The sequence below is a fragment of the Hyperolius riggenbachi genome, chromosome 2 (assembly GCF_040937935.1).
Source record: "Hyperolius riggenbachi isolate aHypRig1 chromosome 2, aHypRig1.pri, whole genome shotgun sequence".
NCBI lineage: Eukaryota > Metazoa > Chordata > Amphibia > Anura > Hyperoliidae > Hyperolius > Hyperolius riggenbachi.
The window spans coordinates 369,839,983-369,864,588 of record NC_090647.1 but is presented as its reverse complement, the minus strand read 5'-3'; the positions used below and the strand labels follow the sequence as shown (position 1 = coordinate 369,864,588).

Sequence of the window (24,606 nt, the reverse complement as noted above, 5' to 3'; positions counted from 1 at the left end):
TGCACCCTGATCTGTGCTGGGGGCTGTAGAGCCCACCCAGCACAGATCACTAAAAACAGCGCTGGTCCTTAAGGGGGGGTAAAGGGTGGTTCATCAAGTGGTTAAAAGCTTGATGAACCACTAGGCGCCGAGTGTTGTTTGTTTTGCTAGATGCTGTAACTCCTTTTTCTATTGCCTGAGGAAGCGGGCGCTGACCCGTGAAACGCGTTGCTTTGTTTTATCTGGAGTTTGTTAATAAATAGACTGAATGTGCAGTCGTGTTGTGTTTGCTTGGAGGAGGTAAGTCCACCACTGCCTCCTCTAATTACCAAATTTTTGGCTTTTAAGCTCCTTTAAAACCCCTTTTATCCTTTTGGCGCCTCTGTTCTCTCCTTGGTGATGCACTCCACCCCCGGAAGTGAAGCTGAATTGAAGCAAACACACTGCAGACACATGTAGCAGCTAGATTGCGTGCAATGAGCCCGGCAAGCCCACTGTTTTTTTTCTGTCAGTGAACGTGGGTCAGGACTCCCTCCCTGTATTACTAGAAATCTCATGCTTTTTTAATTGCAAAATAGCTAGGAATCATTAAAAAGAAAAAGTATTCCTTGCAGCCTTGGAAAAGATCGACCTCCTATAGATGCAGGCTGGTACAGCTACTACTGGGTGCCTGGGCTGCTCAGGAAGCTGGATGGCATAATGCAATGTAATGTCAGGTTGCAGGGACACACAGACTGCTCAGCTGGCTTGCAGTCTGTCCATGTCTCCACCTGAACTGCTGACCCTGCACTGTGCTTTTCACTTGAACTGGGCTTCCTCCCAAACAGATAAGGAACAGACAAACGGCCTGTCCCTGGCACTTGGCAAGGCTGCATGTCTGTGAGATGAGACTGGAGGTGATGTTTTTAGCAGAGGGGAACCGATCCCTCCTTTCCCCATCTGATTCTTAGGACACTATCAACAGGAGCAGATAAATGATGAGCAAGCCTGGAGCAATAGGCCCTAAGGTATGATGGAAACTATGGGGGAAAGGGGGGGGGGGTTATAGTGAAGGGAGCTGCCAGAGCCAAGTGACCAACAGACACGCAAATACTAAGGTGCCCATACAGATTCAACCAAGAGACAGATCTCTCTCTAATTAGAGAGATATGTTTGCTACCCATACACTATAGGCAGATTCCCAATCCTATTACAGCATTAAATCTTTCAGGAAATGGGCTCTAGACACCGACACTGGCTGCTGCCCCCCCCCAAATGTTAAGGTGGCCACTAACGGTCCAATTTCTAGCGAAAAATCGTTCAAGCAATCAGAAATTCTGATCGTATTAGTTGTAAATAATCTCCATTGGTGGTCACAATTGATTATGAACAATTGAAAAAAATGTTGCCCAAATTAATTTTCGTTGAACCAAAATTTGGATTTTCTTGTTGGTTGTGATAGATAGGAAGGAAAGATTGCTTTGTTGATGGTGTAGTGAATGATTTATTACAATATTTCACTTCCGATCAGAATTTCTGATCACTCGAACAATTTTTCGCTAGAAATTGGACCATTAGTGGCCACCTTAGATTCCTCTTCCCCGTGCACGTAACTACGTTACCTGTCCGCTGCCCCAAATGTCCTGAATGCGATATTACAGCAGACATTCGGCAGACACCTGGTGGCAGGGGATAGGTAAAGTATGTACATGCATAGGCACCAGACAGACATATAACATTTGGAAGGACAGCAGCCAGGGGATCCATCGCAATCATTGGCAATTTTGCATGCTGTTACAGCCACGCACCCAATTGTCCATGTTAGCCCGAGATTTCTAAGCATGTCCAATCAAAACATTACACTAATTTCAGCATGACATTGGTTGAATAGTCAATTGGGCATGGATCAGCTGATTTTGGTGCGGGCTCTGAGAGCCGAGCGCCGAAACTTAGCGGACCAGGTATCAGTGCTACCTTTGCCCCAACACTGTGTGCCAGATATGCCACAACTTGTCTTTCCACATGACGGTACTGTCAGGAACCGACCCCACGGCAAGCCTGCAGAGAAGGTTCCCGACTGGGGGTTTGACCAGATCGTGAGGGGAAGCAGCCTTATTCAAGCTAACACAAGGCTGTCACCCCTCAAAAACACTTCTCCCTGCCACCTGCCTAGCCTGCTGCTAGACACTTCAACAATTCCCACTCTGCTGTCGAGTGGCCTGCATGTAGTCCAGCGTTTTTGTATTTGGGTCAGCTGCACGCTTAGGCCAAAATACGGGAACGTCACACGCACACAATACAATCACACAGTAGCAAGGCACAATCAGGCACTGAACTTGTAACGCAAGTTTCACGAATTTTCGCATTGCGCGCAATCACAAATTTTCGCGCAAAAACAATAAATTCGCGTTTATGTGCGAAAACTGTATAGTTTCACGTGAAAATTTGCCATCGCGCGCAATGCGAAAATTCATGCGAAAACGGCCATGCTAACAGTTAGCACTCTTTTGTGAATCAAGCCCTATGAGTTTTTGCTAGTACATCAGAAGTCAAGCTTATTAAATAAATATTTAATATTCCAGAAAAAAGTGGAACAGTGCAGAAAGATAAATATACAAAAGATTTACAAAAACAAAGTAAAAATTACAAAGACACACAACAAGACAGTTTGCTCATAAACAAAATAAAAACGGGAATAAAACATTACCAGAATGCAGATCAGAGAGTTGTTTGCGAGGAGCACGCAGTTTCTGGTTGGACCAGGGCAGTTCTAGCGTCTTTGATATCTCCAGGGAACTACAAGGTTTGAGTGCTCTATGCTGGCTCTTGTAGGCCGATTGGTAGCCAAGGGCACTTAATGTTCAGTCCCAAAACAAATGCAATTTCCCCAGATTGTGACACCACCGTCTGCAGAGCCCCCTGTCCCATCTGAGCTTGCTGTGACATGCAAATTTCAAGGGTTTCCTGTCCAACTTTTGAACTTTGCAGACTAAGTCAGTCTGATTGCATATTGAGAACAACGGGTAGCTGTTTACATGCATACAAAGTTCAAAGCAATGCAACACCTTTTCAGCAGATTCAGGACAAAAGAGTGGGTCGTTATCAAATTACCTGTTTCCTTGCTGGAGGCCAAAGTGTCCAGAGGAAACTGAATGCAAATGTACTTTACACTGCCATACAGACAATCAGATTAGTGGCTTCCTTCAGCCTGGTGCCCAATTATACCCCAAAGCCAGCTGCCAGACTGGCCTCTTAACATACACACACATCTGAAATAGTACACAGCAGACAGAAAAATGAAAAATATGGCTTCTGTATTATATGCAATTAGAGATGGGCCAAACGGTTCGCACGCGAACGGTTCCAGGCGAACTTTGGGTGGTTCGTCTTCGCAAGCTAAGGCGAACTTTCCCGGAAGTTCGGTCCGCCCCCATAATGCTCCATTAGGATCAACTTTGACCCTCTACATCACAGTCAGCAGGCACATTGTAGCCAATCAGGCTACACTTAGTCCTGGAGCCACTACCCCCTGTATATAAGACAGGGAGCGTCGGCCATTACATTCACTCATGTGCCTGCTATAGTGAGAGTAGGGCAAGCTGCTGCAGACTGTTTCTCCTAGGGAAAGATTAGTTAGGCTCTTGGCTTGTTAGCTTGCTCCTGGCTGATTGTTATTGCTATAATAGCACATTACAACAGCTCTTTTGAGAGCTAATGTTCTCCTGGTGTGTTTTTTGTGTGTTGCCCACTGACATTGCATTATACAGCCCTATCTGTTGCAGCTGGACCCTGGTAATTGCTATTAATGTGCCAGTCAGGCCCTGCCTACCTACCTATACTGGGACTCCTACCTATGCCTAGCTAACTACTGGTGCACCTACCTATGCCTATCTACCTATACTGGGACACCTACCTATGCCTACCTACCTACCTATACTGGGACTCCTACCTATGCCTAGCTAACTACTGGGACACCTACCTATGCCTATCTACCTATACTGGGATACCTACCTATGCCTACCTACCTTTACTGGGACTCCTACCTATGCCTAGATAACTACTGGGGCACCTACCTATGCCTATCTACCTATACTGGGTCACCTACCTATGCCTATCTACCTATACTGGGACACCTACCTATGCCTACCTATCTATACTGGGACACCTACCTATGCCTACCTTACTACAGGGGCACCTACTTACTTATACAGGGACACCTACCTATTTCTACCTACCTACCTATACTAGGGCACCTACCTATGCCTACCTACCTATACTAGGACTCCTACCTATGCCTATCTAACTACTGGGACACCTACTTATGCCTATCTACCTAGACTGGGACACCTGCCTATGCCTACCTACCTATACTGGGACTCCTACCTATGCCTAGCTAACTACTGGGGCATCTACCTATGCCTATCTACCTATACTGGGACACCTACCTATGCCTACCTACCTATACTGGGGCACCTACCTATGCCTACCTACATACAAGAAGATAATAAGGCCGTTGCTTCATTGTGGACAGATCAAATTTGATCAGCTGGACAGTCACTGTTGTTCTATCATTGAGTTATCACAGCCCGGAGACCATATGGGCTTGAAAACTGCCTTGGCCTGCACTCTCGCCATGGTGCGCACCAGTCCAGCATGGCCGTCGCTACACAAACACCTGTTTGTGGTGCATTACACAGTGAGTTTGGTGTGTCAGTGTGAAGCAGTACACTAATTACACTACCTGATTGATGTATACACATGCAAGATATTTTAAAGCACTTTAGGCCTGCAATTTAGCATTCAATGTGATTTCTGCCCTTAAAACGCTGCTATGCGTCAAATCCAGATTTTTCCCCGGGACTTTTGGCATGTATCCCACTCCGCCATGCCCCCCTCCAGGTGTTAGACCCCTTGAAACATCTTTTCCATCACTTTTGTGGCCAGCATAAGTGTTTCTAGTTTTCCAAGTTCGCCTCCCCATTGAAGTCTATTGTGGTTCGGGGAAGTTCGCGAACCCGGTTCGCAAACCAAAATTTGTAGGTTCGGCCCATCTCTATATGCAATATTACAAATGGCTGCTATATTATCACTTCCTTGATAGAAGGCTGACTGTGGGCAGATGAGCAGGAGCTGCTTAAGGTGAGAGGCAGCAGAGTAGAGGGTGGTTGAGAGGGGGCAAGGACAGCAGGTTGACGTGGCTGAAGATGCTGGACCAGGAGGAGGAAGGTGGGTTTTAGTCTGCCTGCTGCTTTTCCTCATGTGTTCATCCCATTGGTGTTTATGATGTGAGATCATGTGCCTTCGCAAAGCAATTGTCCCTAGGTGGGTGTTGGACTTCCCACGACTCAGTTTCCTTTGGCAGAGGCTGCAAATAGCAATGCTGTTATCTGCGGCAGACACACAAAAACATTTCCCCATTGATGAGCTTTGGAATGATGGCATTCTGGTGGTGACAAGGTCGTTTTAGCTGGCTGCCCCAGGTGCCGATGCATGCTTTCTGACAGTGCCGCTAGCGTCTTTTGACAAGCTACCCCTGCTAGTTACAACTCGTCTCCTCCTCCTCTCTGTCTCCCCATCTGAACTGTCCCCCTGTTCTTCATCTTTTCTTGCGGGCACCCACATGACATCCATGAACACATTGTCATCATCATCAACTGCTTCACTTGTATCAGACACCTCCAAAAGGCACCAACAATGGGTAATACATCATCATGATCACCCTCACAAATTACGTCCATGTGTGTACTGATGCCTGACTGAGACATATCAGGTGGTGTAACATCCTTTTCGCCTTCATCTTCTGCCAGTAATGGCTGTACATCACTAAATTCATCACACGTATGTTTGAATAACTCCTCTGACATATCAAGCAGCTGTGGGGCTAGTGGTGGTGGTGGCTGCCGAGCGAGTGGTAATAAGTTGTTGTGTGGTGCCCGAATCAGAGCAAGAGGAGGATGGTGCATCAAGGTTCTGTGTGGAAGCTGTAGAAGATTGTGTGTGCTGTGTAATAGTCAATTACGTCCTCTGAATTTTGGGTGTTGATTGTATGTGCCCTCTGAACAGTGGACATTTTTCCAGGGCTACAGGAAATCACAGCAGCACGACCTTGAGGACCCCTGCAGAATGGCCTGCCTCTACCTGTCATTATTTATTTATTTTATTTAAAGGGGGGCAGGAGGTTCAAGAGGGGGTGCTAGCTGATTGGCTGCCATGTGTCTCCTGACTGTGAGGTAAGGGGTCAAAGTTTCGCCCAATGATGATGTATAGTGGCGGGATGAACACGCCATGTGTTCGCTGCACGCAGCAAGCGCAAACAGCTGATATCCACTGGGTACTGTCCGCAGGTAAAGATTTCAGACCATCTCTAACAATCAATGATGAGTGATCATATTGATTTCTTCTTTATAAACCCTGTTTATGTTATGCGCCCACATTGTGGCTAACCCTAGTGTGAGGTCACCACTTGAAAGGAGTAAGTCCCCAGCATTCTGGATATGTAGCTGTGACGGATTGCAGAGAAGCCGTCGCGCGTTCTGGTAGTGAGGCGGCGGAATCCGCGCACAGAGCGGTGGAATCTGCACACAGAGCGGCGGTTTCCCCGCAGCAACATACTTCTGGTTTGTCTGGACCTAGTAGTGCACACAGATGGAGAGCTACGCGCGCGCGCCGCAAGACAGGCTCTGGCTCCTTATGCCAATAGGAGAAGGGTCAGCTGATCGAGGCGGTCAGCTGATCCCAGCTCAGCAGGTGATTGGTTGATGGAAGCTGGGCGGCGCTGTGGAGCGCTTTACTATATATAGCTATTGCTGTTCAGTTGCTGGTTGTCTGGCGTTGCGAATACTTATGTGTTAGCACTCAGACCTTAGTCAGATCCTTCAGTGTGGTGGAACCAGGAGGGCCTGGGAATCCACACTTAGCCAGTTCACTGTATTATTATCTGTGTTATTCTCGAGCATAGTTCCAGGGTGTAGAGACCACGGACCTCACACCCAGACTAGGAATATTGTATCTCATCTGTGTTATTCCTTAGACCAGTTCCAGGGTGTAGAGACCACGGACCTCACACCCCAGACTAGGAATTGTATATCATCTGTGTTATTCTTTAGACCAGTTCCAGGGTGTAGAGACCATGGACCTCACACCCCAGACTAGAAATATTGTATATCATCTGTGTTATTCCTTAGACCAGTTCCAGGGTGTGAGACCACGGACCTCACACTCAAGACTAGGCATTATTGGATATCTGTTTATGAATTGTATCTCTCCTGACTTCTCTTCTGTTTTCTGATTCGGTACCTTCGCACATCTGATCTACTGTTGCCGACCCTGCCTGTCCCTGGTTACCGAATCTGTCTCCTGTCTCTGTACTTTATCTGCCTGTGTGTTGCCAACTCGGCCTGCCCGACCCATCTGGCTGTCACCCAACCTTTGGGTGCTCAGTCCTCCTGCAGAGGTCCCCTGCTCCTCAGAGAGGGGCCCTGCTGCAAGACCAGTCAGGGACTCTCCCTCCTGGAGCCCTTGACTGCAGTAGAGTCTTCTCTACTAATTGGTCCACCTGCTACCCCGGTGGTTCAATTCCTACTGTTACACCAAACACTTACACGCTTCAGGTGTCTAGAGGTTTGTACTATATCTGTATTATTGGTGATTCTGCAGATCATCCATAATCAGGTATAGATCTGTATTCTTGGTGATACTGCAGATCACCAATAATCAGATTCTGTCTGGTTGCTGACACCTATCGTTACAGTAGCCAGTTACATTAGTCCATGCCTGCATCAGGAAGTTAGTACGTGGGCATGGCCAGGGAGGTGTGTGTTAGCGAGTGTGTAGGCTATAAATTACTTTGAGGGATGGTGAGGCAGGTGATGATCTAGAGAATGCTCTATCTGGGTGAAACCTCAACTGACCTTGCCTATCCCATCTCCTTGTGATATCAGTGCCTGTGTCAGCTAAGTGAACTACTTTTAAAACTTGCTATGTATTAATCAAGTGGATAAATAAAGAGGTGTTTTGTATATTGGATGTAAATCTCTAGGTGATTTATTTCTATATTCTTGTAAATATGATGTTAAAGGAGATTAAAGTAGATGGGAAATTGACGGTGGTGACTAGCACCCAGGTTGCAGCTGATTGCTACTGTCATATATATGGTGAGCAGCAGAATTTGTTTATAAATAAGGCACTGGTATTGTGTACATATTCAACAGTTGAATTAAAAGTAAACAATGGGTACATCTGCCATGTAGTAGTCCATAATAGATCTGTTTTCATTGTCTTACATGTTGAACATTGATTTGGAAGCCTTCGTAATTCTATTGTTTTCTTATTTTACTGTCTAAAGCACACTCTATTTGTCATTCAGTTTATTTTTGTACAAGTAAACAAAAAGTACTTGTTTTGTCTTTAGGCATGAATATTTTATTAGCAGGTACCACAATTTCCCCTCTTGTTGATGAGAGACAACGCGGTGATAGACAACTATGTTTTCAGAGCTGCTGTGCTTACCTGTAGAACATCTGTTCTGCTAAATAGTTTCTTGCTGGCTTTGTTTGTTCTTGAATAATCCTGACAATTAGCAATGATTCTGTATGCTCAGCTTTTATAAAAACACAGTTAGTCTTCCTCACAACATTTCATGAAAAATGCTTATCCTGTAATTCTGAAAGTTCTCATTTTCTACACATAACAAAGCCCAGAGTTTTCTAGTAACCAGAGAGACAGAGTTGACTGTTTTAGCACTGCAACATAAGCCACACTTTCATAATATCACATTTTTAAATGGGAAGATGGAAGTAGAAATATACAATAACTATATTGCTAATCAGTATTGGATTTAGTTGTATATGAAAAGTCCATCAAGGAATCAACATCATTTATATTATGCAAACTAAACATTTTCTTCTACACATGTTCAGAATTTGTATATTGTCAATACATGCCACTTTACCACAATAAAGAGAAGTCTGCAGTGAATAGAGCGCATCTATTATTACAATTTTTTTCATTTTTAAATCAGTCATTGTAAGATATGTCTTTTATTAATCTATAAATGCAGTCCCACAGTTGAGTACTGACTAGTAGAGATGGCTCGAACAACAGATTTTGGGTTCGCGAACCGCGAACACGAACTTCCACAAAGGTTCGAGTTCGCACGAACCGGGCGAACCACCATGGACTTCAATGGGCAGGTGAATTTTAAAACATACAGGGACTATTTCTGGGCACAAAAATGATGGAACAGTGGTTTTAAGGGGTCTAACACCTGGAGGGGGGCATACCGGAGTATATTATTTGCCAAAAGTCCCTCGTAAAATTTTGTATTTGACGCAAAATAGGGATAGAATCTGTAAAAGTGCAGAAATCACATTACATTCCTAAATTGGAGGCATAAAGTGCTTTATAACATACATGGATTAGGTAGTGTAAGTAGTGTACTGCTTTACACTGACAGACCAAACTCACTGTTTAATGCACCGCCGCAAACAGCCACAAAGGGCTGTCATAAGTTGACACTCTCAGGACATAAAATGTCAGTCCTCTCAGTGGCAATGTTTGTGTAGTGATGGCCATGCTCGTGTGCAGGTTGGCGAGAGTGCAGGCGATAGCGGTTTTCCAAGACATATGGTCAGGCTGAGGTAGTTCAATGACAGAACAACAGTGACTGTCCAACTGATCGAATTCGGTCTGTCCACAATGAAGCAACAACCTTATTACCTTGGGTGGGCCCCCAACACACTCCTTATAGGTAATTGCTTCATTGTGAAACGCAAGCCCCTTCACCGCAACAAGGTAATGATCGCAAAGGGGAATTTACACATGTACATGCCTTTTGTTTTGTTGTTGTTGCAGCCACAGTGCAGCCATAAAAATTAGGCATGTACACACACCAGAAAAATTATTATTTTTGGTAGCGGTCGCTGCTAGCAGCGGCTTTAAACATTCAGGAATCCACCTTGAATCCTGGACCCTGTTGGTGGTGGCGGAGAAGGCAGTCAAGCGGCCTGCAGGCAGAGATGCTGTGTGTTGCCTGAATTAGTCTTTGGGCTGGCAGTCGCGCGGCATGCAGGCAGAGATGCCGTGTGGGGACTGACTTAGTCTTCGGGCAGGCAGTAGCGTGCCATGCAGGCAGAGATGCCATGTGGGGACTGACTTAGTATTTGGGAGGCAGTAGCCCTCCGAGATCCATGCCTCATTCATTTTAATAAAAGTGAGGTGCTGAACACTTTTTTTTACCTTTACCTGTGGCCTGAATGCAGTGTGAAACACACACAGATAGATATCAGCAACAGATACAGTAGCAAGCTAAGCACAGCTTATGATAGTGTGCTGGCTTGCTTGCAATATAGAAAGAAGCGTATAGTAGAACTACAAAGCCCAGCAACTGACTCTGGACAGTATGCTGTGTGTGTAACCCACACAAACTGATATCAATAACAGATACAGCAGCAAGCTAAGCACAGCTTATGATAGACAGTGGGCTGCCTTGCTTGCAATATAGATAGAAGCATATAGTAGAACTACACAGACCAGCAATGACTGTCTATGGTCGGTGGTATGCAGTGTGACTAGTGTCTCACACACACAAAAAACAAAAACAAATAAAAAAAAAAACAAATAGAACAATATGAACCCTCAAAAGGGCTTTTGATTTGGGGTGCTTTCAGCAATCAGCAATACACAGAAACGCCTAATTAACTGTCCCTGTCTCTGCAGCAATGTCTCTCCCTTCCACTCACTACAGCAGCAGCACCAGACTGCGAACATGGCCAGCGCTGCTGCGTTTTTATAGGGTGTTGGGAGTCCATGGGTGAGTGCAGCCTGACTGGCTGCCATGTGTCTGCTGACTGTGTTGTAGAGGGTCAAAGTTTAGCCCAATGACGAGTTATAGGGGGGCGTCGAACGCGATATGTTTGCGTCCCGCCACAGACGCGAACAGCTGAATTTTGCATGAACTACCCGCCCAACAAACCGTTCTGGCCATCTCTACTGACTAGAACAACAACACATTATGGCCCATATACAATTAAATTTTTCTCCTGAGTTATCTCCTAAGAGATCATTTTCATCTTCTCTTTTAAATAACTTTTCAGCATTTTAAAATTAAAAAAATAACAAAAAGTAGATGAAAAAGTATGGTCAAAATTATTTTGCGTATGTTCCTGTTTGCTGGTGGCTTAAAGGCATTTTTTTAAACATATTTTATTAGGTTTTTAATGCTTTAAATAACACACAAAAGGCAAGCATTACCTGCAATAAGGGGTAGTGCACATAATACAATAGAAAAGAGGTATAACAATATAAAATATGATAGCGTGGGGGCGTGGCTTGATGCTGATCCAAGATGGACGCACAGTGCTAGAGCTCCGGTACAAGTCCCCAGAGAGCTAATGCCTACACGCGACTTTCATGCACAATGAGAAGAAATACTCCATCCCAGATACAGACCAGATCGGCAGGTGACATCAAAACACCAAACGGGAAGAACATACCCGAGATTTTTCGGACACAGCAGTTCAAGAACTCGTCCGCACAGGCAGCCAAGATGGCGCCGGAGAAGACAACCCCTCCCTCCTCACACTCAAATGATGGCGCCTCCGACTCTGTGATGGCAACTCAAGAGGGTAGATCGAGCGCTTCAACAATGGGGGATTTGAAGGATTTAGCCAAAGAAATAAAGGCTGCCCTAACAGTCGCAATAACGGAGGTTCGGGAAGATGTGGCGGGCATATCCTCAAGGCTGCACGCAATAGAGAAGGCCGGAAGCCAGAGAGACGCCATAGTAGATGCATCCAAGAAGGCAATAGCACTCCACAACACATTGCCTATAGACGCTAACAGACGTCTTGAAGATCTCGACAACAGGGGGAGAAGAAATAACTTACGAGTGAGAGGCCTCCCTGAGTCCCTTCCTGACGACCAGATCGTTTCCGCCATAACCGCAATCTTCAATGGGCTGCTGGAAAAAACGAAAGGAAGATCACATAGAGTTTGTCCGCGCACATCGGGCACTCCGCCCTAGAGGTGACGACACTGAACCACCGAGAGGTATTATATGCTGCCTGAAATCTTTCCCCCTGAAAGAGGCCATATCCAAAGCTGCTAGAGATCAAGATGAAATAAAATTTAACGAAACCCAAATCGCAATCTACCAAGATTTATCCCCGATCACCTTGGCTAACCGTAAGGCCTTAAAACCCCTACTTCAACTACTCAGGGAGAAAGGGATTAAGTACCGCTGGCGGTTCCCATACGCATTAGCAGCAACAGAAAACAACAAGATGGCGGTCCTGCGCACACCGGCTGACCTACCTGCATTTTGCAAAACCTTCACACTTCACACCCCAGAGTTACCCGAATGGTACGCAGAATTTCAACTGCCCGAAGAACTCAAACCACCCGAGGAGCCTCCCCTTACTGGTCGCAGGCGTAACCCTCGGGCCTCCAACCGCTCGAAACGATCCAAAGCAGCCTCTCCACCCTCACCCTCTGTGTCTCCTTCACACGGCTCCGATGAACAATCCAGTGACGGCAGCTAGAGATTGGGCGAGTATACAATCACCCTGTACCGTTCTCCTCAATGACTATATTGTTTCCGTATGACCCCAGAAGATGTTTGCCTGCTGCACTAGGCCGCTGCAGGAAACTGTTGCCCTAACCTACTTAGCCACCATTTCTTACTTGGATGTGGGTCCCCTCCTTCCCCCTTCATGCTTTTCCCCCCTAGGTTGATATATATGCTATGTTTTGACTTTTTATTTTACCAGGTTCAACTCGAATAAGCCTTATGTGACAATCATTCTCATCCGATCTAGGCCAATTGTCCCCACGCAAAAGTTAATACTAATTTTACTTACCATACCTATATACTCTGGGTGAGCTTAGTATGGCGAGAATGTATGTATATATATTATAAGCTTCTTGTGGTAAGAATGTACATATAATGTGAAGAACGGATATTCTATTGCAATTGTTAAATCTACACATACCTTCTATGGGATACTTCCACACTGGGATCTGGAGTTGTGTACTTGAGTGGAGGGCTCTCCCCTCCAACTGCCCGGGGCCCCGTTTTAGGGGTCGTGCATGGAGGGGAGAGTTCTTGATCGTTTGATAATATAATAGAAACCTGGGAATCTATACGCAACAAACTAAGAGATGAGCCTACACTCTGGTTCCCAGTAATCGCACTAACTCATCCGGAGCCAATTTGCCTTTTACTTGCCTTTTTGCCTTTGCCTTTTTACTTTATCCACAAGCTCTGAACGGTCGCACAATTGTTATATATCTTTTGTTTTTCATATAGTTCTCTGGGGACAGAACCGGTTTGTTCTGTCTTGTATTTTACAAGTGTTAATCACAACCCCACAACAGTTGACTTTTGTCATCTGACTTATTTCTCCACGTGATTCATGGTACGACACGGCTGTGTCTATCCGTGTGGATTGTAGTTTCAGTGCGCCCTTTCAGATCTTGCCTATCTGGTAATCTGAACTTTCACAGTCAATTTTCTGTAACCTTAGTATGCCCCTTCTACACCCAAGGCTCCTTGACTTGACTAACAGGCGCCCATTTCCTCACAAACTGCACATTCGTGTGGTACACCACAGAGACTTCCCTATTTTTCCTCTTCTTTTTTTTATAGGGATGTCAACAATGGCCACCAATAACCCACAACAAGCTATTTCAAACTCTAGCTTTTCTCTAAAGTGGAAATTTATATCTCTCAATATCATTGGTCTTAATGTCCCAGAAAAACGCACATCACTATTAGATGTTCTTCATAAACAACGTGCAATGGTAGGATTTATCCAGGAAACTCATTTCAACCGTGATCAGATTCCCAAACTTCATAATCACAGATACACACAAGTCTTTCATGCAACTAGTGACCAAGGGAAGGTAAAAGGAGTATCCATTCTGCTACATAAAGATTTAGAATTCAATGTCCTAGACATAGAGCAAGACCCCCAGGGTAGATATCTGTTTGTGAAAGGCACCTCAGCAGGACACACATTTACGCTAGCTAACCTATATGCACCAAATGCTAAACAACCATCCTTCATATCCTCAGTTTTAACAAACTTAGGTGACTTTCAGAGTGGTATACTTATCCTGGGAGGAGATTTTAATCTCTCCCTGAACCCACTTGTGGACACCTCAAATGGTGCTTCCTCGTTACCCTATAGAGCTCTTAAGTTCGTGAAACAGCGTCTGGATAGCCTGTCACTGCTCGACTCTTGGAGAACATTACACTCTACCACCAGAGACTACTCCTTTTTCTCTGGGGTTCATAATAAATACACCCGTATTGATTACTTCTTTATCCAGCAAAGAGATCTACCATTGGTCTGCTGAACAGAAATAGGAACTCAGACCATGTCAGACCATGCGCCCATATCCCTTACCATGCAATTCCCAGAAAGAATTCAAAAGACATGGTGCTGGAGGCTAAATCCTTACCTATTAAGCGATAAAACACACCAGAGCAAACTCAGACGTAAAATTGACTCGTACTTCACCATCAACAAACGCCCTGACACAAGTGATATGACCACATGGGAGGCACACAAACCAGTAATGAGGGGATACCTAATTCGGGTGGGGGCAAAGCTAAAAAAAGAACATCAAGGAAACATTGACTCCTTAATAGGGAAAATACAAGCCTTAGAGTCTGTACATAAACAATCCCTAGCTGTGCAAGCCCTACATGATCTAAATATTGCTCGTTCCACCCTGTCCTCCTTTTTGAATGTGGGAATTAAAAAACACTTTTTCTCAAGGCAGAACGTTTTTTATGAAACAGGGAACAAAAGTGGCAAATATCTGGCGAGAGCTCTACGCAAACAAACATAAGCTGGCCGAATCAAATCCATTACCTCATCTAACCAGACCAACCGTCTCTCTTCAGAAGACATTGCAGAGGAATTCAGACTGTACTATGCTTCCCTATACAATTTGAACCCCGATATAGGCCCAAATCGCAATATTATCTCTAGGAGGGGGCTTATAGAGGACTTTATTCTAAAACATGGCCTTAAAAAATTTTCTGAAGAAGAGGCAGAGGATCTTAATGTCCCCTTTACAGTCTTGGAGTTTTTAGCAGCACTTAAAGTCATGAAATCGGTAAAATCCCCAGGCCCTGACGGCTTCACTACCCAATACTACATGCTATTTAAAGACTTGTTAGCTGAGCCTTTCATTGACGCATTCAACTCCCTCTCTCCTGGCTGCAGTCCCTCCAAGCAATTTTTGGAAGCACATATCGCAGTGATCCCAAAGGAGGGCAAGGACCCAAATCTATGTGCTAGCTATAGACCTATATCCTTACTCAATATAGATACAAAACTCTTTGCTAAAATGATAGCCAATAGGCTTGCACCTTTTATTTCTGACATAGTGGACGTAGATCAATCTGGATTTGTACCTGGGAGAGGGACACGATAACACTATGAAAGCAGAAGGCATCATCTCTTACTTACAAAAACATGCAATACCAGGAATGATGCTTTCGACTGACGCAGAGAAAGCGTTTGATCGCATCTCTTGGGACTTCATGTTTTCAGTTCTTAGGGGTTTGGGAATTCCCCCACAACTGCTCACATGGATTCAGATCCTTTATAACAACCCCTCAGCCAAGGTCAAAATTAATGGCCTCCTCTCTAAACCCCTGGACATATTGAATGGAACAAGGCAGGGGTGCCCCCTCTCACCGCTACTCTTCATTCTTACACTAGAGCCTTTTCTTAATATGATTAGAGCTGATCCATCAATTAAAGGAATCCCTATCAACAAAAGGGAATTTAAAGTCTCTGCTTTTGCAGATGATCTCCTTTTCTTTCTACAATCACCAGCTATATCTCTCCCCAATCTTTTAGACAGATTTGAGGAATTTGGCAGACTCTCCAACTTTAAAATAAACTTTTCTAAATCAGAAGCCCTAAATATTACTTTAACCCCTTCTATGGTATCACAATGCAAAATTAACTTTTCATTTCGCTGGGCCACCACCTCAATTAAATACCCAGGAGTCCATATCCCCACAAATCTACAGAAATTATACAACCTTAATTTTGTCCCACTGACTGACTCCCTGATCCGAGATTTAAAATCCTGGGGCGACAAACCGCACTTGTCTTGGTTTGGGCGGATAGCCTCAATCAAAATGAACCTCTTACCTAGATTCCTATATGTATGCCAAGCCCTTCCAATTCACCTCCCAAAACAATACATAACCAACATTCAAACACATGTCAGTAATTTTGTCTGGGGAAAACAAAAGCCAAGGCTTAAAATGACAATTCTCACATTACCCAAAATGTCTGGAGGTGCTGGACTACCGGATTTCCATGAATACCACCAAGCCGCCGTCCTTAGTCGTCTACCCGACTGGTGCGATGTCTCAACCTCTAAACACTGGGTTTGTATAGAACAGGCCATGCTCTTGCGGGATATTGCTACTGTTCCCTGGATAGTGGACATCAATCTTAAAAAACAAGAAATATCCAATCCACTGATCCATGCCACAACTGAAACCATGAGATCTCTTATGAGACAAAATAAAGCCTCCTCCATGCTTGGCCCAATGACTCCGATCAATCATAATCCTGCTTTTCCTCCAGGCTGTCTTACATCGTTTCCTAGTAAATGGATTCCAAATTCTACTCGTAGATTCAAAGACTTCATGACAGGCAACTCCTTAAAACCCCACTCTGCACTCAATTTACTAACTGCCTCTCAATAATTTCCCTTCTGGGCTTATCTTCAACTACAGAGTTTTCTGGGTGAATCCTCTCATAAACTACAACTTACTAGACAACCCTCGACTTTTGAGCAGTTCCTACTTGCTGCAGGCCCTCATAGGCACACGGTCTCATGGTTTTATGAATGGCTGGTCGTGGAAAACACTCCTCAAATGTTGCCTTACCAAACCAAATGGGAACGAGCGTTTGGCAGACCCTTCACTCAGGAGCAGTGGCAGGCTATCTGGACTCTAAACCACAAAACAACGTTAAATGTCACTACACAAGAACAGGGGTTCAAAATTCTCATTCACTGGTACAAAACTCCCTCCCTTCTCAGTAAATTTATACCAGGTATGGCAGACAATTGCTGGAGATGTGGAGAAGAGAAAGCAGATCTGCTGCATGTTTTCTGGAACTGTTCAAACTTGCAGAATTTTTGGAAACAAGTCCACAAAATTACTGAAGAAATATCTTTTAAAGATGTTCCCATGACCCCAGAGTTCTTGCTCCTCCATTCAGGCCCCTTCTCTGTGAAAAATTACAAACAATCCATCCTACCACATATAGTTAACGCACCTAGAGCCACGTTTCCCTGTCTCTGGAAAAAACAACAATCCCCTACGATTTCCCAATGGCTCTCTAGACTTGACAGGGTGGCGCAACTTGAGGAATCCATTCTCCTCTCCCAGGATAAAACAGAGCATTTTACATCCATCTGGACAGGCTGGGAAATGTTCAAATACTCTGACAAATATAAAGAGCTAATGTCTGGCGAGCCATAAATGGAGTTGGAGCATTCTGGACACCACTTTTATCCCTATGACACGCTGTCTTTCTTCCTCTCTCTCCTCTCTCTATGTCCCCCTCCCCCCCCCCCTTTCCTGAGGGGAGTCTCTGTAAGGTGCTTTGTAAGGTGCTTTATAAGACCACTTTATATTAGTGCCATGTAGCTTCTGTGTGATGCTCCCTATAAATGACTATATATTTACGAATATTACAGTATACAATGCCGAATCTAATGTAACACATTGCGATACCAGTAGGCCGCAAACATTCGGTATACAATGTTTCCTGTGATCTGAAAGGATGGGACTAGTCTTTCAACCACACAAGTAATTTGTAATGTTCATGTTATGTAACTTCCATCTTCTGTAACTTTCAACCATATTGTTATGTTGCTATTTTGTAATGTCTATTACTGTTCATTTTATATCTTTGGCAAATAAAGCTTGAAATGGAAAAAAAAATATATGATAGCGCTATATTACTCTTATAAGAAAAATAACCCTCCCCATTTCCCTCCCCATTTGGTCAATCCTCAGTGATCTTAACTGAATGATATATTTTTCCGAACCCATGAAATGTCCTTGACTCTTATAAAAAGAAAAAATGAAGTTGGAGATTTCCAGCCTGCCTAATGATCCTTGTAGTTGGGCCGTGCAGTACCCGCCGGTGTATTTGAAGTGTTAATAAGTTTTTTTCTTTTCAGCTGTTGAGAAAGAGGCCAAGATAAAGGGTTTCCAGGTTGTAAACAAGTGCTTAGTACATTTTTCCTTGTGTGTCTGGGCATCTAGTCTGTCCAGATTAAATAGGTGGGTTAGCTCCTCTTTGACATCCCAGACAGGGAGGTGTAGAATAAATCCATTTATTGAAAATCACTTTCCTGGAAGCAATAATGATGATATGTGAAAGAGGGTCCATGCCTTTAGAAGTTTTACTTGACTCCCCAGTACGGGTTTGGGGAGGGTTATAGAAATTAAACATTAATAAGGCAGGATCTGGATCCAACTTTAGCCTACACACTTGGTATATATAGTTCAAAACCTTTAACCAAAAATGGCTTAATAGATGGGCATGACCATACACAATGTAGCAGGTCTGCATTGGGTAGGTGGCATTTAGGGCACTTGGGATTGTAATGTGTGGGGGGTCGGGCTGGCATACTTTATGTTGAAAGCATATTTTGCCCTATGGATAAATTTAATATGAGATTCTCTCCATTTTCCTGCTACCATCAGTTTTCTAACCACTCCTAGTCCTGTTAGGGGGGGGGGGCTGGCAAACTTTATGTTGAAAGCATATTTTGCCCTATGGATAAATTTAATATGAGATTCTCTCCATTTCCCCCCTACCATCAGTTTTCTAACCACTCCTAGTCCGGTTAGTATTTTAGTGTTTATGTCAGGATCTGTTAGATCTTTACTCCATGCTTGAAAAAGGGATTTGGCCCTCATAGCAAGATCCTGTTTTTGGAGAGAGGATTGGATTTGGGAGAGGAATATTCTGGGCATTTGGGGGGCTATAAAGGCATCAAAATCATTCAGGCTGACTAAGCTGGACATATGCTCTTAGTTGTCCGAAATACAGAAAATGCTGGGCTGGGAGGGAACATTTTGCTTTGGTCTCTGCAAAAGATAACATTCTGCTTTCTCTTAAATGCATAAGTTGGCCCAGTCTTACCAGCCCTCTTGTTTCCCAATCCAAAAACCCTTTATGTGATAGACTAGGGGGCAACCCCGGGTGGCCCCAGAAAGGCATATATTTTGTTATTTGATAGGGAATCTTACATTTTTTGCAGATTTCTTTCCAGGTGATGATAGTATCTCACATCACTCCACTATATTTTAAACGCAAAGGTAGAGAAGAAAAATTACTATGGAGGAGACCTGAGAGAGTCCATGGCTCAGCATATGCTGCCTCTAGCGAATAGTTGGAGAATATACTGGATCCATTCACCCAGTCTCTAACATGTCTAGTCATGCACGCTAAATTGTACCATCTGATGTCCGGTATACTTAGTCCACCTTTTTCCTTAGGCATTTGAAATTTGCCTAGGGCAATCCTGTGTTTTCCTCTTCCCCATAAGAAATTTGTGAAGGCCTTATTCAGGTCTATGACATCTGAGTGTTTCATCAGTATAGGGAGGGTTTGAAGCAGGTACAACAAGCGGCCAAAGCTTACGGATTTAATTAGTGCTGCTCGACCTACCAGGTTTATAGGCAGCTATGCCCAATTTTGTAGTTGTCACTTAATATCTAATATCAATAGTTAATAGTATATCATTGGTCAGGATTTCTGTTAAACTTTATACCCAAATATTTAATTTGAGAACAGATTTTTACAGGGCATGTTGATTGTGGAGGGATAGATGCCTGTTTAGACAAGAACATAATTTCACACTTAGACACATTTGCTTTAAAGGGATACTGTAGAGGGGTCGGGGGAAAATGAGTTGAACTTACCCGGGGCTTCTAATGGTCCCCCGCAGGCATCCTGTGCCCGCGCAGCCGCTCACTGATGCTCCGGCCCCGCCTCCGGTTCACTTCTGTAATTTCAGACTTTAAAGTCTGAAAACCCCTGCGCCTGTGTTGCCGTGTCCTTGCTTCCCCTGATGTCACCAGGAGCGTACTGCGCAGGCACAGACCATACTGGGCTTGTGCTATACACTCCTGGTGACATCAGCGGGAAAGAGGACACGGCAACGCAGGCGCAGGGGTTTTCTGACTTTAAAGTCGGAAATTCTAGAAGTGAGCCAGAGGCGGGGCCGGAGCATCGGTGAGTGGCTGCGCGGGCACAGGATGTCTGTGGGGGACCATTACAAGCCACGGGTAAGTTTAACTCATTTTCCCCTGACCCCCCTACAGTATTCCTTTAAAGCCACTCACTTTTCCCATTACTTTGAGCAGATTAAAGACCATGTTTATTTGAGTGGCAGGATTGGATAGGAAAATCATTATATCATCTGTGAATAATGCTTGGGATATTAATGAGTCTCCTATTCGCATACCTTCTACATGCAGCTCTAGCATTCGAGTCAGTGGATCCAGTGCCAGGTTAAATAGGAGGGGGGACAGGGGACAGCCCTGCCTCGTTCCTTTTTCTAATTTGAATCTACATGAGAGGAAGCCTGGTGTGTAAATTTGGGCACAGGGATTAGTGTGCATAGCCTTAACCAAATTTCGAAGGAGACCTGTGATATTCATCCTGTCCAATATTCTATTCAACCATTCCCATTTTATATTAACTGCATAGTTTTTACAAATTGATGGGTATGGTTTAATATAATCCTGGGCGATTAGGAGCTTGCGTATGTTAGAAACTGCGGATTGTTGCCTAACGAATCCTGCTTGATGGGCACTAACCAGTTTGGGAATTAACTCTGCTAGGCGATCTGCCATTATTTTGGACAGGAGTTTGAGGTCCTGGTTAATAAGAGAAATGGGCCGATAGGAGTTCCAGGGGGTTTTTACCAGGTGTTAGCAATAACTTAATATAAGCTATGTTGGCGGGGTATTTCCCATGCTTTAGGATATGATTAAAAAGAGAGGTCAGCATAGGGGCCACGTTTGTTTTAAGTCATTTGTAAAATTCTGAGGTTAGGCCATCAAGGCCAGGGGCCTTGTGGTTTAAAACTCTTAATAGTAGATATAACTTCAGCTGTTGTAATTTCCGCATTAAGGTATGTGAGGTCGTCCTCATTAAGCTTAGAAAAATGAACTTGTTGCAACCAATCAAAATCAGATTGCGAGCAAGTTTGGGTTTCCTGGTTTTGGTAAATGGACTCATAGAGGGTTCTGAAGGTGCTATTTATTTCTCTTGGGTCATGGGTAATCTGGCCAGAAGTAGTATAGAGACTAGAGATCACAGAGTTTGAATAAGGGGGCTTTGCTAGTCGCAAGAGCAGATTACCCATTTTATTACTGCATTTATAAAAATAGAGGTCACTATAGGACTTAAGGTATTTATCTCTGGTTTTAAGGCACTTTTCTGTGGATCCCTTGGCTCAGAGCCAAGTTAACTTGTTTTCTAATGAGGGTGAGTCTAAAAACGATCTATGCGCTTTGCGTAATGCATCCACCGACTCCAAGTACTGTGCATTTGCATGCTCCTTTTTTCCTGCCACATAACTAATTATTCTCCCTCTTAATACCGGTTTGGCCGCTTTCTAAAAGAGGCAGACATCCTGCATGTGTTCAACATTAGCCTCTTAATATTCCCACCACCATTGTTGGAGTAGGGCTGCAAACCCCTCATCCTGATATAAGTAAGTGGGAAATCTCCAAAGAATGTCTGAGCCTTTAGGCATTTTGGGGAGTAATGATAATTGCAGGGAAGCGTGACCTGAGATTAGTAGATCTAGTATTTCAACAGACTCTATGTGTTGCATTAGGGAAGGGGATACTAGAAAATAGTCCAATCGGGACCATGTATTGTGGGGATTCGAATAAAAGGTATATTGGGCTTCATCAGGATGAAGGGTTCTCCAGCTATCGCATAATCTAGTCTCAGACACATAATCAGATAACATTTTCGATTTATTTGGCTTTAGTAGTAGAAGTCATTAACGTTGAACCAGGTCTATCTTCTTTAACATGCATTCATGAGTTAAAGTCACCTCCTTGTATAAATGTTGTTGTGTTTGCTGATAAGGCTTTAGCTAGGAGGGACATATAGAAAGATTTATTTTCTTCCGTGGGAGCATATACGCTCATAACCACATATTCCTCACAATGTACTCACAGTCGGATCTTAACCCATCTGCCCTCTTCATCATTGCTGCAGTCAGAAAAAATTTTATGAAGTAAAATCAATACCCCAGATTTTCTTCCCTGAGATGAAGACCCAAAGACTTGCCCAACCAAGATTTTTTCATAAAAAGGAATTGATCTTTGGTTAGGTGGGTTTCTTGTAATAATGCTACATCAGTATGGATTTTTTTTTTAAATGTCGTAGAAGTAATGATCATTTCCCTGGTGACCTAAGTCCCTTAACATTCCAAGTAGTGACTCTAATGGCCTTTCTAACCTGGGTCAAAGAGTCCAACTGCTAGTACCATGTCACTTAATACATCATATAACTCACAGTAGTAAGGATTGACCAACACTTTCTTTCCCCCCTGAAAAACAAGCACCATAAACTGGGGTCAGCAACGTATGAGATGTCAGTGTTCATAGAACGTTCCAGCAAGCCATGATAAAAATCATGGAACATGTCATGCTGGGAAAACTCGATTGTTCCTGAGTCCCCATAAAACAGATGCAAGATAAGAAACAAAAAAACTGTAACACAAAACATGTGATATTGGCTTCACCTCTTCCCTGGAAGCAGGTACCTATGTACTATCTCCAAGACCTTGCTTTCTGCATATCCAGCTAAGTCTGTAAAAGTTTGTGTCAGCGAACTATGAGTAACTTTGAACTAATGTTCGATGTAACTGTATAGATGTGAAGGTAGTTCTTTAGGTTGGCAGCGCCCCCTATTGCAGCATATCAACAGGGCCCTAATATGGGCGATTTATGTCGAATTCATGAGGGGGCTGCGGGACGGTTCTTCAAAAAGTGCATGGCATCTTTTGCAGAAGAAAATACGTGTTGCTCGTCCTGGTCATCTGTGATTTTTAGAACGGCAGGGTATTGAAGAGAGAACTTCTATTTTTTCTATACACATATTGCGCATGCAGGATTAAACGATTGTCTTTGCTTCAATATTTTAGCAGAGTAATCATTAAACAATCGAATGGAGTTGCCTTGAAAATCAATGGGGCCATCCAGAGCTCTGTAAGCCCGCATTATGGCAGTTTTATCCGCAAAGTCAAGATAATGAGTCATTACCATTCAGGGAGGGCGTTTGTCATCTGCATTGCGGGGGGATCCCACTTTGTGTGATCGCTCGACCTTATACCCTTTCTTTAGGCCCAGAAGTTTAGGTAGTGTTGCTGAGGAGAATTCATGCAGGGCTTACAGTTGCATAGATTAAGGTAAGCCTATGTTTCTGACATTATTACGCTGGGAGTGATTCTCTAGGTCCTGTAGTTTGGCATGCATTTGTTAATTATCCTCCACAAGATCTTGCATTGTGGCGTCTGCCTTGGCTCTATCGTCTTCTAGTTTTTGGATACGCTCTTCAGCATGTGTATATCTGCCATCATGCTTTTGTATTTGCCTCTGAATATCTTTGAGGGATCAATCTAGCGCGGCCTGTATGGCGGTATGCAGTTCCGGCTTTAGAGTCTTAACCACCTTAGCTGCTATATTTTTATAATCGATGGATGGCGTCTGCTCCCCTGCCTCCTGGGAGTTTGTTGTCGTGTCCCAGTCCTCCTGTTGTGAGCTGCTGTCCCATTCCGGAGACTGGTTGTCCGCTGCTGTGGTTGAGTGGAGGCGGCAGACGCCAGCTTGTCTTCCTCTCCTTCTCCTTCCCCGCCCTCTTTGTTCCTTTTGCGGCCCGATCGCATCACATATCGGTCCATGGAGGGCACCAAAGTGTTCGCTAGGGTGGTCAGAGCATGTCCGCAGCCCGCTGTCGTGAGTGGGGGCGCTTTAGCTGCTGCTGTAGGTGGCTGCAGTCAGCGTGGTCCACGGAGCTCCTCTTCTCCCCTGCTTACATCCAGGCGCCGGAACCGGCTTAAAGGCATTTTATTGATAAAGTGTGAAACTATCAACTAGGAAAAAACTCAGGAGAAAAAGTGAATTGCATATGGGTCTATATGTCTCACTCTGCACACCTGCATCTGCCAGCGGCCTTCACCCCCACAGTTCTGTGTATGGTGTTTTCTCCTTCAAACCTAACTAAGTTATTTCATGTTAGGTTGTGCAAGCATATTTTGCACACATTAGAGCTAAAGCTTCAACTTACACTAACCTACAAAATGTATGTGCTTAACTTATATGTTGCTTGATAATGCAAGTATGCAAACAGCAAATAATGTAGGTTGTTTAACGTTATTTGGGCAATGCCTAGTAAAATTTACAGTAGATGCCCTGTCTGTGCAGATACATTTTACTGACCTTTTGTGAATATAGTCCACTGTGACAATTTTTTATATTTCTAAGGATGCAATATATATATACGGTATATATTGTATATATACATATACAGTATATATATATATATATATTGTATA

At 43.9% G+C, this 24,606-nt stretch overlaps 1 long non-coding RNA gene across 1 annotated transcript in view; it reads left to right on the top strand.

Moving 5' to 3' along the window:
• Positions 1–910: 910 nt before the first annotated feature.
• LOC137544488 (uncharacterized) overlaps positions 911–24,606 on the top strand; it is a 227,131-nt gene continuing 203,435 nt past the window's right edge. Inside the window, exon 1 of the long non-coding RNA XR_011025880.1 lies at positions 911–986. This is a non-coding gene — a long non-coding RNA (uncharacterized lncRNA). The remainder of the gene's footprint in view (positions 987–24,606) is intronic.